Genomic DNA, 20,419 nt, shown 5'->3' on the forward strand with positions numbered 1-20,419 from the left:
CTTCTCGTGTCTAGCCCAACAGACTGATGAAATAGGGTAAATGTGGGAGGAGTGGTTACAAATTTCTTCTCTAATGCACATTTCTCTTAAATATTGGGACTAACATAACTAGAATTAGAAATTAGCTCTATTAGAATTGAATATGGTTAGTTATTGATAATACCTTTCATCTTAATCACAGACGATTAGTGATCAACCTACCTCTTGTCCAACACAGCATAAATCTGTGGTAGATTCTGAGCCACATCCTTCATGTTCTCTTATTCTTACATATTATACATTCTTGGACCATTATGTTGTTGTTGAGGACAATCTCTCTGCTAGTGGTTTTCTCCACATGTCCAACACTACATAGGTTCTCTTATGAACCTCTTGACTCCAACTCCTTCAAGCTTAGAGAATTGGTCCTTATTAGCAATGGTGGTATTCTGTTGAAACTCACCCTTGGCAATACTGACAAACTTCACATCTCCTCTTCCTAACTAATGTCCCGCTGACTTTTCTCCTTTCCATTTAAAAATTGATTTTCCTTTTTCCTTCCAATCAATTTGACACTCATTCCTATGCTTCGATTGTTCATAGCAATACTTCATTTTCTTGATGGCATCCTCCAATATTTTAGGCTCATAAAATTCTATTATGTCCCTCGATGCCTATGGAAACCCACTAATATATCCTTGAATTTTTGTCTTCTCATCCTTAATGTAAGGTACACATGTCAACAACTCAAAAACTATGGTTGTATATTCATCAACTGCCAGTTGTCCTAGTTTGTGCCCATAAAATTCTTTGGCCTTGCTGTCACAGTACACTTCCAATAGGTACGTTTCCCATAAATACTTCTCAAATATCCTCTGGGGCAACACCTTCTCTTTGATATCTTTTACATTCCTCAAATCTTCCCACTAGATATCAACCTTTCCCTTCAAGCTGAAGATGGTTGTTCTGGCCTTCATGTTTTCAAAGTAATCATGAGCCCTAAAATACTTCTTCATCCATAACAATCATGCCTCTTCTTACTCAACCTTCTTCACCTGTCCATGAAATGTAGGAGGCTTTTCCTTCTTAAATTATTCTAGCATGAATTCTTTTCCTTTCCTCTTATGTTGATAATATCTTTTAGTTGCAACATTAGACAACTACTCATGACTACCTGACCTCCTCTCTAGAATACTTACTGGAGTTTCACCTCTCAATGTATCCTTGCTTTCATGCCTATGCATTTTCTTGGATGTACCGACTTCTGCACCATTAGTGTTCAATTCATGCTTTCCAAGTACTGATGGACTTTGCCTACCTTTATCTCATCCTAGGAGGCTGGCACCTAGATCATGTTGCCTCTACCTTTGCAAATTTTATAGGCACCATAATATAATTGTGTTTACTTATAATTGCTACTCTTGGGCCATGAAAATCCTTTCATTGTCTTCCTTATAACTTCTCGGCTCAACTCTTATGCTTCTTAGGGTGTTCGTCCAATCAGGTGAGTCTCCCTCTATCTTCTTTCCAATTGACTCTTCTTCCCGACAAAGCTTAAATCTATCATCATCGTGCTTCTCCATTTGATTGTTCATTCCCAATGTCCTCTTATGTACTATCATACACACATAGCTATTAGCAAAAAATATATAAATAATCATATTTACCATCACCTTGGAAAATTTTCAATAAGCATATGCTAGTATGAAACTCATAATCAACATGCTTCAAGCAACACACAACAACAATCACTATAAATTATTACACCTTGTAACAAAGTTCAAAATTTTTCCTCCATAGGTCCTGTATAGAACATTCACCCTTTCATTTAATTTGCCTTGAGTCTATCCAGTCAAAGTGTTGAACCTGGATGTACTGATATCGCTCTATAATTATCCCTCCCACCCCCTTGGAATAATCTATGCTAAATGGGAGGTGTTAATTTTAATAACACAAATTCCATGGTCTCACTATGAAATGGGGTTATAAAATTTCTTCTCACCCAAACTATGCAAAACTCACATTGGATAACACCACCATGTTCAGCTTTTTAACATCTTTAGAATGATATAAAATTTTCCTCAATTTGACCTCTAGATTGAAAGTTATGCCCATTTAAAGTTTGTGACCCTTAATCTTGCCACATCAACAAGGATATGCTATGTGGCACAACCACCTCATACGAGGTCCAATGTGGCACCCGACACGTTATAGTGCCCTTGTTCTATACCCTTAAGGGGTTTCCACTCCAAACATCTGTGATGCAGTGTGATTATCTCTGTCAAGTAATGGTGATAGTCTCCATCCCACAAATTTCTTCAACCCACACCCTGCGTATGGAATTCACAACAAGACATTACCAGGGGTCTGCTTTTCGTGATGACATGTCACCCAGCCATGTCAACAACCACGTTAGTACCATGTGGTGTTTTCCAAACCACGAAACCACTTCCATGTGTCACCTAGGTGCAACATCAGCCTAACCTCCACATCACCTGCTCCCACTCCATCTTGCTGAGGTTAGGGCAATGTCATCATGCCACATTGCATCTTCTGAGGGTGCCATGTGTTGCCAAAAAATCAGCACTTAGCCCTTCAAAGGGACATATCTAAATGCCACATATCATGTTGTTAATTTGCCACATAAACAACCTGCTATGTCACGTGTACACGTCATCCATGTTCCATGTGGCATCTACCACCTCAGCTTATGTCAAAGGTCCCATTGAGTCCTAGACTTCCATGCAAGGAAATTCTTTCCCATTTAATGACCATGACGGTTTTCTAGCATGCCCTTTGTCAACAATGCTAATGTGCCCATTGTTGGAAGAATCAATGTGTCACCTCCACAGCGCGATGGTAAAACTCAATGGTAAGTGTCAGACATTTCTCCATCCGACTCTTTTTATCGACTGTGCCCCCTTTCGGAAATTCCTCCTGAAAACCTTGGGATGATGAAACATGAATAGTCCACGACAAGTGATGGGAATTTTCACGTCTTGTGCTTTGTTAACTCCACGCTTTTGTAGTTTTACAATTATTCCTTTATAAATTATCAAGTCTCTTTCGACCCAAATACAAGCCTATTTTCGGCAAACCCAGGATTGAATTCTCGAGGACTTCAATGGCCTAGCATAGGTATTCTCACCACATGCTATGCAAGATTTCAGTTTTGGACCATAACCAGAAAAGAAAAGCGACAACCCATCAAACACAACATAAATCCACAAAATCTCTTAGCATGTTGTAGGTGTCACTTTAACACCAGAGTTCATTAGTTTTAAGACACAAAGACACCTTTTCCATTATAGCATACAACCCATGGTCTTACACACAGCACAACAATTTAATGGGATTTATTAAACAACTATACACAATATTAACCACAAGCCTTCCATAACCTTTGCACGACAACTGTTCAAGATATTCACACATATCATATAATGGAAATCAGACACAACCATAGTCAGCTAGTCATGTCAAACAATCAAACATATGCATGCAAGTAACTCTGCTATTAAGGAGCATATTAACATCACGGGGAACTACAAGTCCCTTACAACCATGATAAATCATTCACATAATCCTCACATTACAACACAAAATAATGTACATTCCTCATTGATAGTGTTAAGACACCCATTATCATGTAATAACATTATTCATCATTCATATTGCAGCAACATGCACAAAGATACAAGTAAGCAACTTCTCTCAATAAATGGATCACTGGAAACTGAGAGAGGGACTTCAAATCTCCTCCCAACAATAGGCCAACTACAATGGTGTCCTTTCTTGCAATTAACCACCCCCGAGCCAGATTCAAAGCTTGTGGAGTGTTTTTAAGGAAAATTCACATTAGTCAAGTCACAACACATGGGAATACAGGGCACATAGTGCCTCCACCTAAAAACCAAGAGTCCGGAGAGCACAATGTCTCCACCTAAACAATAAATTTAGGGAATATAGAGCACATAGTGCTCCACCCAACAATCACCATAGGAATCTAGAGCCCACAGAGTCTCCACCCGATTTACACTACCAGAATCCAGAAACCACAATGCCTCCACCTGATGGGTTTCATTGGAATCCAAATTCCACCTTCAAGGTATCTGCCTATGAAAACACCAAGAGAAGTCCAAGATTACCCAATGTCTCCACATACTAAGCAAGAGTCTAGAGTCCATTGCTGCTCTACCTTCTCAAGACCACAATTTCACCTTTCTTCAATGCCACTTAGCTAGCTTCCACACCTGAGATTACACAATTTCACCTTTCTTCAATGCTTCACATGCACTACTCACATGTTGTATTTCTTACTGCAGTGCTATCTCCACACTTAGGTCTTCTTGTGCACTCTTAAGCATGTTCGTACTTGCTCTTCCCACTCTACATCCCCCTTCGGATAATGCTTGAATCCCTTTTCTCCTTGTCTGTTTGTTCTATTGTGCGTTGATAAGGGCCAACACATCCCACAGGATTGGCTCTTCCTTTTCTTAGGCACCCACACATTAGTGTTTTTTCCTCAGTATAAAAGTCATAATTTTCATTCTTTCAAAAGGATTCAAATTACTTTTTGTAAATGGATATGCATGCATTGCTTGCATATACCCAGGTTTGAGACCTATAGCTGATAATTATCATGATATAATTACATCAAAAAATAGATATGTTTTAACTAATGAGACAAAAATGATAATTTCCTTTGACTTCAGCAAAAAAACCAACACACTGAGCTGATAAAATCTGAGAGTTTTCCAAGAAAAAATAGCTCTAACCTGTTTTGGTTTATCGATTTTAGCCATCAAATAATATCATGGGCAAAAAAACGAGCAAAAAAAGTACATATTTTTCTCCTAGTTGACTATGACATAAGGACTGTGATTATTTAATGAAACTAAAACACCGAAAGAAAAAAATGACCTCTCTATATACATTAGAAGTTGTTGGATGTACTAGAAAACATAACTAATTCAATGATGCTTGGCCTGTTCTATGAACTGTCGATGGTAGAATACATATGTGGAATCTTCACGTTGTTCTTGGATATGCCAAGGTCTTGGTCTATATTTAATCCTGATTTGGAAATTCGATTAGCCTCAACATTCCATTCCCTATAAATATGATAACGTACAAAGAAAGTGAATGAGTCTTTGAGCTGCCATAAATATCCTAAGATTGAACTTAAATGGAGGTTCTTGCAAACTTGTGCTCTATTTAACTAGTTAACCACTAGCATAGAGTCACCATAAACTTGAAGCTGATTGCAACCATTTTCCCTCCTAAAGACCAAGATATTTTTTCACATTAGTAGTTAATATAATGCACTATGAAAACCCATCAATACTTAAATTCAAAAGAGTGAAGGTAATTCTAATTGAATGGTTCATGAGGCACAATACTTGCTAAGGTTTTGCAAATGGGGTAGCATGCTAAGTGGTCTTGATTGTGGGGAAAACTCCAAAGTTAAGTGCGCTTGAGCCAAAGATGATCTGGGATGGGTGACCTCCCGGGAAGTCCTGGTTACCGGGTGCAAGCCCTGGAATTGATGATTGATGCCATGTGATTCATTTCACTAGTTTCAATCCCACTTCTTCACCCCCGTGAGCATCATCCGATGCAATGAGTGCTATGTGGACTATTCAAAAATCATGAGAAATTAGTTAGTTACGACTATGTCTCATGGAAATGATCATAGATGAATGACTTACATAACACATTGGAATCCCAAAAAATGATATCTAATATAATGCGCTGCGAAAACCCCTCAATACTTAAGTTCAAATTTATTATTGGTTCTCGAACCAAAACCCATTTTGGCATGGAAGGAATGGGTGGGCGACAGATAGAGGACATAACCCCCACCACTCTTGTTGGATGAGTAACTAGAAGCACCATCGATATAAGCCCACAACTTCAAAGGATCTAGGGATTCATCAAATTTTAATCTGGGAGGAGGAATGCCTTTTTCTTGGGGAAAACAGGCCAAAATTTCCAGAGATTCAACTTTTATTTGCTCAAGCATTGCTAATTTGTCCTGGAAGATAATCTTATTATTAACCAACCAAAATCCCGAGAGGGTGATGAGTGGAAGGGAAATGTTCAAATGTGTTGAAGGGTCATAGTGCTAATCTTTCTAAATAACTTCCAGATCACCCCCTTCCCATCTACAGTGGGGCCTTATCACTATTTTACACACATCCCAAACTTGCTTAAAGAAAGGACATAACATGAATATGTGCTTGATGATTTCTTCACCTCCCTTATAGAGGGAGCACTGCCCTGTAACGATGGTGAAGTGCTTTTGGAGAGTATCCCACGTGGGTAACTTCTTTTCCATTATGCACCACATGAATATTTTGGCTTTGGAAGGGCATTTATATTTCCATAGAGCTCTCCACTACCACGTCGGCTCATCATGAATTATGTCTACATTTAGGGCTATATACCCGAGTTTGGGGGTGTAGAATCCTACAGAGGAAACACTCCAAACCAGTTCATCCTCACGATTAATGATCCTAATGGGACTGTTAGTCAAAGAAGACAAGTAGTCTTTCCAAGTCTTTATAAAATACTCCTCTAGTCAAATCTCCTCAACAAATTTCCAACCTTGTCTCCAAATTGTGTTATTTTCTAGGCTATCTATGTGAGCTAACCTTGATATGCCTCTATCTCTTGATAAAAGAATTAGGGGCTAGGGGAGGATGTGTGCATTTCTACTTCCAAGACACGAGTTCAAACCAATTCTCACCCTCTCACCATTCCCAACTCTCCATGCCAATCCATTACCGATAAGATCAAAAGAGTTTATAATTGCTCTCTAGATGGATAAGATGTTTGACCTCAATTTATCCACCCTCTTGATCCATTCCTCCAGAGGGATTGGTGCAATATATATGAATGATGACTAATGTCCACAAGTTCTGCATTGTGATCAGTTTTTGGCTACATTTGATCGCCAATGTTGTACAAAACATGAAAATATTTTTAAACCCCCATCCACCAAGGAGCTTAGGAATTTCTACTTTCCTCCATTTGACCCAGAGGAGGACACTCTTTTCTTAATTCCTCGACCATAGGAATTTAAAGCATACCCTTCTGATCCTTTCCAGTGTTGATTTTAGAACCCAAGCTAGAGATATCTAGTAGACCAAGATTGCTTCTAGGACACATTTTATCAGTATTAGGCGTCTATCTCGTGATAACCATTTTAGGCGCCAAATTTTCAGCCTTTTCTCTATCTTCGTTTTGAGCAATAACCAATACACAAGAAAAAATTTTAAGAACTCCCCTAAATTTATATGTATAATAAATGGGCGAATCCTCGTGATACATAGGAAAAATGGAAGGTGATTTTATCAATAATATAATATGTATATATAATTTTTTTGGCGAATCTCTCACCAGATTATATTATCTTGTAAAATCAAAATGAATCTTTCACTGGACTATAAAATCTTGGCAAATCTTTCATTGAATAATAAAAATTTGTAATGTCTTGGTGATTCTTTTACTAAGTTATAAAACATTGTGAAGTCTTGGCAATTTTTTTGATAAAGTATAAAAACATATATGATAATAATAAAACATAGTCATTAAACTATAATATACCAACTTACATGTTTGGAAAAAAGAAACATAATTTGTTCTTCATATAAACAATGTTGCAAGCTTCAATGGGCGTGCTTGTCAAGGTTCTTAATGTACAATCTTGCATATCCCTCTATCAATTTTGATAATATTCCACCAAAAAGTTCTTGTATGTGTTGATCTTGACCACCACTTCTGTCGAGGTAGGAGAGATTAATCTTTTCTCTACCACTTTTGTCAAGCTATGACAGATTAATGTTTGCACAAATCATGGCATAAAAACACCCATTGAGTCTAAATATTTTGTTTACTAAAAATGCATAGGGACTTTTTATTGTTGAGAAATTTAGATTACATAATCCAACGTTGCATATAGCATGTGCATATGTAAAGACAAACTTTTGCCAGAATATGAATGCTTTGATAGAAAATGGTAGCACATCTCAAAATTCAAACAAATACAAAGAAAAGCATAGAGTCATAGAGCTCCATTCTTGACAATATAGTGCAACTGTGCAGTTCTGCATGTATGAAATGCATATAGTACACAACAAATGGCTCAAAATCAGCGCAATGCAAAGAACCAGAATCCACAGGCGGCATCAAATAAGTTGTTATTAGTTCTCACACTAAAACAGCTATAAGAGGAATTCTTTGGAGATTCTTCACAAAGCTAGGAGCTTGGCTTTCTCCAATTGTTATTATCTGTTTGTTGATGTCTACCATCCTATCAATTTTCTTTTTGAATTTTGGATTGTCAACATGTAAGACAACAAGAAAAAATCCTTATTGTAGTTTGGTTTGTCTGCATCAGTAAGAAAAATACATTTCTAAAATCCCTCCCACACAAAACATCACTACAACTCAATTTTAGACACACAAAACAACTTCTAAGTATTGTGATCTATATGAAGCTTCTAACCAACCTTAGTGATAACATGCATATCAAACTCTTTATATTTAGTCCAATGCCTTCATAAAATGTTGTCCTCTGGCAATCATTCAAGTACATTGTCACATATACCTACAAAAGGAAAGCAAGTGTACCTAGAAGAAATCATTCACACAAAATAAGAAACAGAAAAACATCCAATAAATATTGAATGAAAATAGAAGACATCATATTGCCTAGATCTTTAGGATATATTAGATGTAATTCAATATTAACTCACCAAGAGACAAAAACACCTTCACCAAAGCTTGACCTTCCATTCATTCAGAAACTGTGGTTGTGATTTCAATAAAACCGAGAAAAAGTCATCATGCCTATTCTCATCCTGGCACCAGTTCCCAAAGTACTTGAATATATGATACACTTGATACTCGGGGTTTTCTATTAGGTGCCTATAGATGGTAATACATCTTCAGTAATCGATCTTCTCAGATGAGTAAGTGGCATAGAATATGAAATTAGGCTTGAAGAAAGTATATTTGCATGCATTAGCTAGGAAACTGAGCTCTAGTGCAAGATTGAAATCTAATAAACCCTTGTTCAAAATCCTGTAACCCAATGTGTCAAAGATTGAGTTGACAAAGTCAATAAAACTTACAGCATAAAATGCAATTATAGTGGCAATTTTTTTTTTATTCCAAATAAATACTTTATCCAATGTAAGTTTTAAATGGAAATATATCCAATCTAGTAAACTGTAGTGCCAACAAACGTAGGTAGCTGTGAAAGGGGGGCATTTTTGCAGCAAAAAACTACGGCTTTAATCTGATAAATGTTGTCTACAAAGTAAGATAGCACACCCTTCATGGTGAGCTTCATCTCTGGACATAAGGGAAAATATATTAGCCAAAACTAGGTTGGTTTTCTGCAAATGAACATTTGTGTTAGGTCAGTTTCCTGCATACCCATTCACTAAGTCATCTCATAACAAGACACAAATAGATATTCATCAAATCCATTTTTTTTAACTCAATTGTTTCTTGTAATTCCATATCTATATCACACAAAGGCATCAAAATCACAGGCCAAGTATGTAACAAAAGCCATAAAACCATGCTTACTTGAGAGAAAAAGTGACTGTATTAACCCCTACATTTTATCTTATTTTTTAAGATGTCTAGATATTTGAATTTATTAAAGTTTACTAAATTAACAGTCACTCAACATATCATTGGAAAGAGGATAGACTCTGCGCCTGGATGTAAGGCGTACAGGAGAGAAGTCATTGTCAAATTGCTGAAAGCAACCACTTGTGCTTTTGGCTGCAACTTGACACAACCAATTTGGTAAATTTGCAGGTTGTGGGTAGGTGTTTGTAATCCTTTAAAGGAAGCATTACAGGGTTCCCATAAACAACAACTAGTGGAGGGGAATTCATAGGTTTAGCTCAAGGATACTATGACGGGGTCCATTCCAGGGTGAAAATGGTGGAGAACTGTTGACTGCCTTAGAGAGGCTCAAAATATGTGTTAAGAAACTTAGGCTTCTCCTTCATTCAAAGCATATGGAGAGAAATTCTTGGAAGACTATCTTGCTAACTGAGAAATGTTTTATTTGCAGGTTTGTTTGCTAAATTGTAAAGCCTTTTTCTTCTGAATAGAGAAAGAATGTATATTGAGTTGGATCTTTGTAAAGGTTGGACGAGGGTTAATTTTCTAGAGTTTCAAGGTAACCACTGGAACAAGACTCATCAAGTCTCCTGGTTACTTGCAAGTTACTTAGATCGGTAGAAAAACGAGGGGAGGACATGGTTAATCTCGTCAAAAGTTCAAACTCTTTATTACTGGGTGAGTTTGTGTAGGGTTTGGCTTATCCCTGGAAGACTCGTTGAGCATTTCAAGGTTCAACCTCATGCACTCAGTCAACAACCTATAGATTGAAAATTTCATTTAAAAAAATTACAACATTTCTTCAAGGGTTTCAGACTTATTTTTTCTTTTAGGTAGAAGAATTTACAGAGAGGATTCTCCATAAAAAAGAATCACAATTCACTTTTGTTTTTTGGATTTTCAATCCATGTGAAGAGGATAATTACTTGGACAAATTTTTTTGGGAATTTTGAAAGGATTGTGCAACGAAATTTCTGAAGATCTGCATTGAAGGTGTGTCGAGACTTGTGTTCTAGGCTAGAAGCCTTAACCATAAAAGATTTTCACAAAGGTTGGAAGCAATTTTTGGCTTATGAAAAGTTTGGATTTTTTTTTTGAAGCTTTATTGGTGTTTTTCTTTTTTCATAAAGCCTTAAGGATAAAAATAATGTTCTTTTCCTTTATATGGTATTAGTTGTAAATTTGTAATGCCTCCTTCCCTCTCTCAAGTGGGTTTAGGCATAATGCCTCCCTCTTGTCCCATGCCGTTTTGTAAATCCTTTGTCCTATCCCAAGTTGTTTTTAAGAGGGGATATTAGGATATTAGACCTTAGGAGTTGCTTAAGACCAACTTGGTCTAATGTACTATATTCATGTGTGCTTTGGTTATCCAATGGTCACTGTTCTATCTCATGCATAGATGCTCTGATGGTGCCAAAAAATAACCTGATAAAGCTCCAAAGCCCCATCCCCATCCATCCTATTAGGTTCACTTGTGTTATGTGTTGAAGAATCTTGGGCAAATAAGTCTAGTGTGATTCTTCGTTACTTGATAACAGTTTGTGGAGTCCTTTTACTTTTCCTTGTTAGCTTAATCTTCTTCTTCTTATTATTAATGCATGAGTGTGTACTTCATCAAACTGCTACCAAAACCATAAGAACAAGAACACAAGATATTAGCTCTCTTCCAGGGCCAAAACCTCTCTTCTCTTGAGAGGAAAACCCTTTAGTAAGTTTCTCTTATTGAAGATATTTATTGATCAATGTGAAACCCTAGACCCCTGACAATAATATCCTACAAGCACAAGTCAATTACTTTCTCCTTTCTATGCTTTGTTCCCCGACACTTCATCCTCCTCCTTCTGGCACTTCATTCTTCCTTGAACTTGTTCATAAACCTTGTTGCACTTGATCTCGAAGAGATACATTTGATGAGACCCTTTTCTTATGATGATTCTTTTCTTCTCTTCACCAATCAATGAACTTGTATGATTGTAATGGGAGGGTTGTTATGACAGTAGAGACAACCTCTTTACCTTCGCACGTGTGACTGTTTTCTTTGTGATGTTGACCTCTTCCTTCTTCGCTTGAGAGAGCTCCTTCTACGCTTGAGTGAGGGGCCTTATAGGCCTACTTAGATTTCCCAACCAATGCTATTATGTGACTGTGATGATAGTGTTGTAATGACCGCGGGAATAGGCTCTGTTTCTCGCACGTGTCATTGTTTTCTACCCTAGAAAACAATCCTCTTAACTTCGTCCTAGACTTCTCCTTGTACACTGCACTAAAGGCTCCCTTTCTTGTCACTTGATCACCCTTTACTTGCATATTTTCTTCGCTGATTTCAGAGATGGATTCTTTGCATTATAATGGAGTGGACAACCTCTATATATAGAGGACTGTCCCTCCTTTTAGTCCGACTTGACATTTATAATTCAGATTGCTTCTTTTGTAGGTGTCGTTGCATGGAGGAGACTTGTTGACTTTGCTTGGAGGTATTCTCTTGACTCTAATACATAAACATACAAGGTGTAACATGCCCTTAAGGTCTTCAACCTTTTCTTTTGAGTCCTTGACTCACCTATAACACTTAAACATGTTTTAGAACTATTTCAATGAGAAAGAAACTCATTGACATATATTATAGAAATAATATTTCTTCTCTTGAATAATTACAAATATCAAAAGTAAATTTATGAAGACCGAACCTAGTTATATTTCCTTCAACACTCCCTCTTAACTAAGGAGGTATTTGTTAAGAAATTTATGACAGAGAGATAAATTATTACTGATATTTACAGAGAGGAATAATAAAATAACCAGCTATAATACACATAATATTTATCCAGGAAAACCCCAAATCTGGGGAAAAACCCAACCCAATGAGATCTCATTAGAATTGGCCAAAACCCTGGCCAATCCGGCCAAGTGAGCCTTCACCGCTCACCTCCAGGCCTACATTACAATGAAGTATTCCTAGCCTTTTATAGGCTCCATTACATGCAATACCACATACCATAATACCATGATACACTATACCATGTGCCCAAAACCACTACTATTTAACTAAGTCAACCTTGAATCAAACCCCAAGTCAATTTTACCTAACAATTCCCCCTAAACTTAACTTGGGTTTCCTTGACTAAATCCAACCAAAACCTGCTAAGTGAGACAATCTTGCTCACTCTAGCCCTTACCCCCTTCAAAGTTTTTACCTGGGATTTGTTAAACCGAAATCCCCCTATTACCTACGTCTAACCTAGACTTTACTGGTAATTACCCAGGGGTACGCATGCGTTACCAGGTCTTATAGAAGTATGCCCATTTACATGCAAATTAAAAATTTCACTCCATTATAATATTTTTTTTTACCCTTGTTGTTGTCTTTGTACATATGACATCAATGTCCATATAAAAATAACCCATCTACCGAATTACATGGGTCACCAATCGCTATAACCACCAATTATCCAGGAATTCTTTTAAGGTACATGGTTCATCAATTAATTAATCCATGTGAACATATCCTTCTCATCCACTGAATCTTTCATGACCCAATAATGTGCAGCTTTGCTTCACAATCTATTGCTTTTGATCCAGATCGGAAAGTAAAACTCAATTATCTCTCTATCTACCAGGCCAATACAAACCCTTGGAAAAAAAAAACGTTCTTCTGAAGCCAACCTAGCTCTGATACCAGTTGTTAAGAAATTTACGACAGAGAAATAAATTATTACTGAGATTTACTAAGATTTATAGAGAGGAATAATAAAATAACCAGCAACAATACACATAAATATTATACACATAATATTTATCCAGGAAAACCCCAAATCTGGGGAAAAACCCAACCCAATGAGATCTCATTAGCATTGGCCAAAACCCTGGCCAATCCGGCCAAGTGAGCCTTCACCGCTCACCTCCAGGCCTACATTACAATGAATTATTCCCATAATTTTATAGGCTCCATTACATGCAATACCACAGACCATAATACCATGGGTACACTATACCATGTGCCCAAAACCACTACTATTTAACCAGGTCAACCTTGACTCAAACCCCGAGACAATTTTACCTAACAATATTCATACAACATTACAAGGTGTTTGGCTATGTTTCAATCTTGAAGAATTCACGTAAGAGAAACCAGATTTGCAATCCATCTGTTATAGCATCATATCAATAAACATTGTCATATTGCAAGGTCTTGACTAACAACTCCATCTCTTCATGAGATCATGAGCTACAATATTGGTGAGACCAATTATTTATAGACACCTTCATCATTATCTCTCAAGGTACACACCCACTTGGGTGTTCTCTGAGTATGACCTTCTAGAGCTATTCTTATATTGGGTTCCCAACCCTCCAAGAATATTGGTCCTATTGCCTACTCTTGTCTTGGATGCCCTATACATCCTCAAAGAGTATCAGATGCCAGATGATTACCTAATCCTCCCATTCTTTCTTTCCAAGTGAAGACAATAATGTTATGTCTATATTGTGTCTACATTTCCATTCATGGCCTTCATCTAGACTTACGATTGTTAGTCTTGGTCTAGTGCATGACCCATGAAATGGAAAAATACAATTGTCACTCCTTTATAATCAGGGGTGATCTAAAACTCCCTCTTGATTAGGGACTTGTCAGAGCTCCCTCTTAACTAGGGTCTCTTTCATTCATTAACAACTTCTTCTTGATGGGTCCTTCAACTACTTTATCTCCTTCCTTTCTTTGTTTTCATGAAGTCTTTGTTCTAACTTCTTCTAGGTAGGGCACCATCCATCGATCACTTACCTTCCTGGTTTGTCATGTCATTGCTTCCTTCACGGAAAGTGTCTTTCTTACCGTACATCAGGTTTTCTTGTCATCTGGCTACTCTGTCATCTATCCATGCTTCAGAATACTCTTCTCATGGATGCTTCATTTTATTTGCTAGTTTACATGCTTCGACCTAGTAACCCATCATGAATTCATCCTGATATTGCTTCAACATTGCTTTTTCTTTTGTTGGATGGCTTCTTCATCACGAAATATTTGTAGAGTAGAATAAGTTATCTGCATATTTCATATCTCCAAGGCCTTCATAGGTGTCAAGGGTCTTTCCTTCCTTTGTCAGAGTTGTCCTGCCTTCTTTCGAGAGATTTCTTCAAAGTATCTTGTTAGATAATGATTCTTGGTGATCATGGTGTTCTTCACATGCTTGATCTCTTTTTTCATTTGCTTATTCTTAAATAGATAGATCAACCATCTTATGCTTCTTGTGAGAGCATTTATTTATTTCTTGCTTCCTGGACCAATCAACATTTCTTCTTGCTTCATAGTCAACAATCTTATACTCCTTATGTGAGCATATTATTTTGTTGACCTTCATAGCATTGTAGTACATGCCTTCGAGCATGTCCTTGGTGAAAGAGATTCTTTCATACTTGATCATGTTATAGAACTATTCCCATGACTCAATAATATAAAAATGATAACATGACTAAACTTTGATGCATACATACCTCATCTTGATTCTCCTTTGATCATCTTAGCTTCATTTGGTTGTCCTTGGTGTGGCCCTTCTTGCTTCATCTTATCTTGCCTACATATCATCCTTTTCTTGAATCCCATGAATGGGATTCCCAATGAGACATCTGCTTTGGTTTATGAACCTTCTTTTGAAGATTCCATCATAGGATCTTAAAGACCCTTGCCTTGCAAATGTTTATTTTCTTTTGATGATGGAGGTCTTCTAAGATTCTTTTTCATGATCAATTTTCTTTCATAGTGGATGAGGTCCTATTCTAGGTATGCTCCTTCTATATGAATATCTTGAGCTATGTTCATCATGCTCCTATATTCTAGAAGATATTTCTAACCATGCATTTTTGTTCTCATTTATAAATGTTATTTCTACATGAGTATCTAGAACTCTATGTACTTCATTTTTCTAGATTCTAGAAGATGTTTCTAGCCATGCAATTTTATTTTATTCCTACATGCTCCTATCCTACTCAAAACTTTGAAAGAAGACTTGAAGTAAAGAGTTTGACCTATCCATAGTAGAGATTTGGAGAATCTTCCTTTTTTTGCTTCTTTTCTTCTTCTTTCACCTCATGAGTCATGTGAGATTCTCCCCTCTTTCTTTTGTTGTTGGTGTCATTCTTAAGCTTAGGAAATTTCCTTTTGTAGTGTCCATATTCTTGGCATCCAAAACATTGGATTTTGGACATGTCTTTGTTGTTTGTTCTTCATGGATAAAATTAGCAAAATTTTCCCTTTGTCTTGGCCATGGTAGCAAATTCTTGCTCCTTTGATCCCACATCTTCCTTTGCTTTAAGTCTGGTTTCCTCTGTCATACATAGAGACCACATTTCACTAAGTGTGGTTGCTTCCTTCTTGGCATATATGCTTGATGTAAAGTTTCCCCAATCCTTAGGTAGAGCATTGAGTACTACAATTTTCATCTCTCTGTCAAACATGACTTCCCGAAGGTCTTGAAGTTGATCTCTCATTTCATAGATTTTCATGAAGTAGGGAACTATTCCTTCCTTTTTTATCTTCATCTTGTACAATTCATTCCTTAGAGATATTACTTCTCCGATTGTGGATACCGAGAATAGCTCTACTAGCTTATCATAAATTTCTTTTGATGTTTCAAATTTGGAGACATAAGGAATGAAAGAGTCTTTGATTGATTCTATTAGAATCCTTTGTGATATTGTCTCATTCTTATTGTACTTATATAAGGCTTGAGTTTGTTCCTTAGTAGGGATAGTGACATTCCCTTTGACATGTTATAGAAGTTCATTCTCCTTGAGAAGTAAACCGGTCCTCTTCTTCCATGCAAAAAATTTATTGGTACCTACCAATTTATTGATTTCCTTGCAAAAAGACATTGATGTATATTCAGAAGGGGACATGTACTTAATTGATAGATTTTGAGAAGTAGTGAATTTGGTTTCTCCTTGAAGACTTGATGGCTTGCCTTCCTAGGATCTTGATGTTCTTTAAGTTTACTTCTCCAAGTTCACTTGCTTGATGATGAGATTTGCTTGATAACTTGTAGCTTGATGTAGCTCCTGCTTCAACCTGCTCTTCTTTGTAGGTGCCTTTATGTAAGGCTCTTCTTCTTGCTATGTATACTTCCATGAGGAATGATGGATTGGAGACCTTATTTTACTTGAAGTGAATGAGACTTCTAGGCTTGATGCTTCAACCTTGTAGATGTCCTTCCTTGATAAGTGTTCTTGAGTTTCCCTTTCCTTGATGTGTTACCTTAGCTCTGATACCATGTTGAAGAATCTTGAATAAGTGTAGTGTGATTCTTCGTTACTTGATAACAATTTGTGGAGTCTTTTTAGTTTTCCTTATTATCTTAATATTCTTCTTATTCTTATTAATGCATGTATGTGCACTTCATCAAACTGCTACCAAAACCATAAGAACAAGAACGCAAGATGTTGGCTCTCTTCCAGGGCCAAAACCTATCTTCTCTTGAGAGGAAAAATCTTTAGTAAGTTTCTCTTATTGAAGCTTCTTATTGATCAATGCCAAACCCTAGACCCCTGATAATAATATCCTCCAAGCACAAGTCAAGTCCTTTCTCCTTTCTGCACTTTGTTCCCTGACACTTTGTCCTCCTCCTTCTGGCACTTCGTTCTTCTTCCAACTTGTTGGTAAACATTATTGCACTTTCTCTAGAAGAGATACCTTTGATGAGACCCTTGTCTTATGATGATTCTTTTCTTCTCATCACCAATCAATGGACTTGTATTATTGTAATGGGAGGGCTGTTATGACAACAAAGACAACCTCTTTACCTTTGCACATGAGACTATTTTCTTTGCGATGTTGACCTTTTCCTTCTTCCCTTGAGAGAGCACCTTCTACGATTGAGTGAGGGGCCTTATAGGCCTACTTAGATTGCCCAACCAATGATTTTATGTGAAAGTGATGATAGTGCTATAATGACCGCAAGAAGAGGCTTTGTTTCTCGCATGTGTGACTATTTTCTACCCTAGAAAACAATCCTCTTAAATTCAACCTAGACTTGTCCTTGTACGTTTCACTAGAGGCCCCCTTTCTTGTCACTTGATCACCCTTTACTCACATCTTTTCTTAAATGATTTTGGATATGGATTCTTTACGTTATAATGGAGTGGACAACCTCTAAATTTATAGGATTGTCCCTCCTTTTAAGCCGACTTGACATTTATAATTCAGAGTGCTTCTTTTGTAGGTGTCGTTACATGGAGGAGACTTGTTGACTTTGCTTGGAGGTATTCTCTTGACTTTAATACATAAACATACAAGGTGTCACATGCCTTTAAGGTCTTCAACCTTTTCTTTTGATTCCTTGACTCACCTACAACACTTAAACATGTGCTAGACCTATTGCAATGAGAAAGGAACTCATTGACATATATTATAAAAATAATATTTATTTTCTTGAATAAGTACAAATATCAAAAGTACATTTATGAAGACCGAACCTAGTTACATTTCCTTCAACACTATGTTAAGTAGTTCTCCCTTGCATCCACATTCTAATGTGTTGAAGGGGCCATTAACTTCCCCAAATGAAAGAAATTGTTGCCAAAGAATCATGTCCTCTTCGATTGTGAACATCCTAATAAAAGTGATTCTTAACTCCACCTCTTAATCGTTAATAGGAAGCAACTCTTTGGAACTCTTTTGAGAGCACACGATTTGGCTATTTGCTTACTATTTCCTTGTTTATCAGCGGCCATTAGGTTGGGTCCATAATAACTACCTTTAGGTATACTATGGTGTCTAAAGTTAGCTCTTGATTTTTGTATATGGAAGTTGAAACTTAAATTATATAAGGAAGATATATTTTGTTTAGGGCTACATGTTACCCTTGTTTTTGTATAAAAAATGTGGAGGAGGATATCTAAATATTAATCTGTCATTTCCAGAAATGATCTTTTGAGTCCTAAAGTAATTGAGGGATCTGTTAAATGTCTTCTTCCTCTCTTTGTGATTATAAATAAGTGTTGGAATTAAAAGGCCTTGTAATTTGTTTTTTGGACTAATATATTTTTTACGTTCACTATAAATCAAATTTGAATACTTTGCTTTCAGTTTTGCAGTAGATGAGTTAGGACTAAATCCTTTTTTTCAAGGAAAACATTGCAAGGAAATTGAAGGGATGCTTCCCTGCATTCATGGATGGAACTTCTAGTAGAACCATCCACATATACTAGTGCACCTAACCCAGTGGGACTCAAACCAGGTGTCTGCTGACATGGAACTAGCTAATGACCAAAAACATTGGCAACAACCAGTTGAGCTAACCCCTTGGGTTTTGTTAGAATTAAATATAACAACTAACTACAAAAAAATATGGAATTTTCCATTTTGATTGCTTTATCAATATTTGCCAGAGTTCACTCTGATTTATTTTTATGAGAATATATTTCATCTTACTAGAAGATACTGCTGGTCTGAAGAATGTATACTTATTAATGTCTTGAATTAATATCTCTCCAATGAGAAAAATATTCTTGATTCATCTTATTAGTCTAGCAGACACTGATTCCACAAATGGCTCCAACATTTGAAGTAGGAAAAGGATAATTACAAAAACAAAAATTGAAGTTCATAAATTTTCATGAAATCAATTGTTTCATGAAAACTTGAATCTGGAAAAGATGTACTTCCATTGAACTTAGGATTTCATATTTATGACTCTCTATAAGATGATTACTGGCAAGGCCCATACCAAGATGGTAAAAACAAATGGAATACACAACACCATACAAGTCAAAGCAAAGATGTCCATCATCACCCATACTCTTTCAACTTTATATTGACGAACTAGAAGATCTCATTTCAAAGTGATACAGGTGGTTTCCTTCTCTATGGGATTTCCATCGGAAGTTTGCTGTGTGGATGACATTGTCCTTTTATCCCACATAATCATAGGACTCCAAAATCATCTAGACACTTTCAGCTCATTCTATGATAGTTATGGCCTTTAGGTCAACCTTGCAAAATCAAATATTTTGGTTTTCAACATGTCTGAGAAGGAGGCATCTAAAACTACTCTCACCTATAAATAAGAGGAGGTAGAAATGGTGACATCCTACACTTACACTAGAGTAGTATCCTCTGGCCCATCCTTCAGTGTAATCCTAACAACAAAATCAAGGTGGAGTAGAGGATATGAAGGATCAAAAACACTATAGAAAAAATGTTTCCAGATCGACTTCCAAGATATTTGGGCTTAGATCTTCCTCTTCCATACCTTAGTGACACCTTCTCTCTTTTACAATTGTGAAGCTTGGAACCTATTCCTAAGTGAAATAGGATGGAACTACTTGAGAGAGTACTCATTACTATGCTCTCAAAGTATATTCATGCAAGGAAAACTATCTCACACTTTTAGCCCCTCTGCACTTCCATGGTTTTCCATGTTATGACCATGCTACATAGGATTTGTTGCATGGCAGACTCCCACTCAAGCCAAAACAGATATCCTTACAGCTATCTAATTCTCTATACAGCTTGCTAGACAAAGTATCATAAATAGTTGGCATGCTAAATCTTCTTCTTTGCTCCAATACTTGAACATTGATATCGAATTTCTTATGGCTCAAATATTTGTTTACAATACAAGGCAATAGATGTATTGCCCTACTCCTTCATGAGATGCTTCACCTTTGACCATAGGCTCTAAGAGATGGATCTTTCCACATTGTTAATTCTAGGTTCACTACTTGTTATTTTTACCTTCAAAATGATTTTGGTGACAAGAATCATTATGAGCAGATCTACCAGATTTATTACGTAGGT

General features: G+C 36.7%; 1 pseudogene; it reads right to left on the reverse strand.

The window, feature by feature from the left end:
• Window positions 1-8,019: 8,019 nt before the first annotated feature.
• LOC149238524 (magnesium-protoporphyrin IX monomethyl ester [oxidative] cyclase, chloroplastic-like) lies at window positions 8,020-11,088 on the reverse strand (annotated as a pseudogene).
• Between the last annotated feature and the right edge of the window lie 9,331 nt (window positions 11,089-20,419).

The sequence above is a fragment of the Pinus tabuliformis genome, chromosome 8 (assembly GCF_031772625.1).
Source record: "Pinus tabuliformis cultivar Carrire ecotype Pingquan chromosome 8, CPIR1, whole genome shotgun sequence".
Lineage (NCBI taxonomy): Eukaryota > Viridiplantae > Streptophyta > Pinopsida > Pinales > Pinaceae > Pinus > Pinus tabuliformis.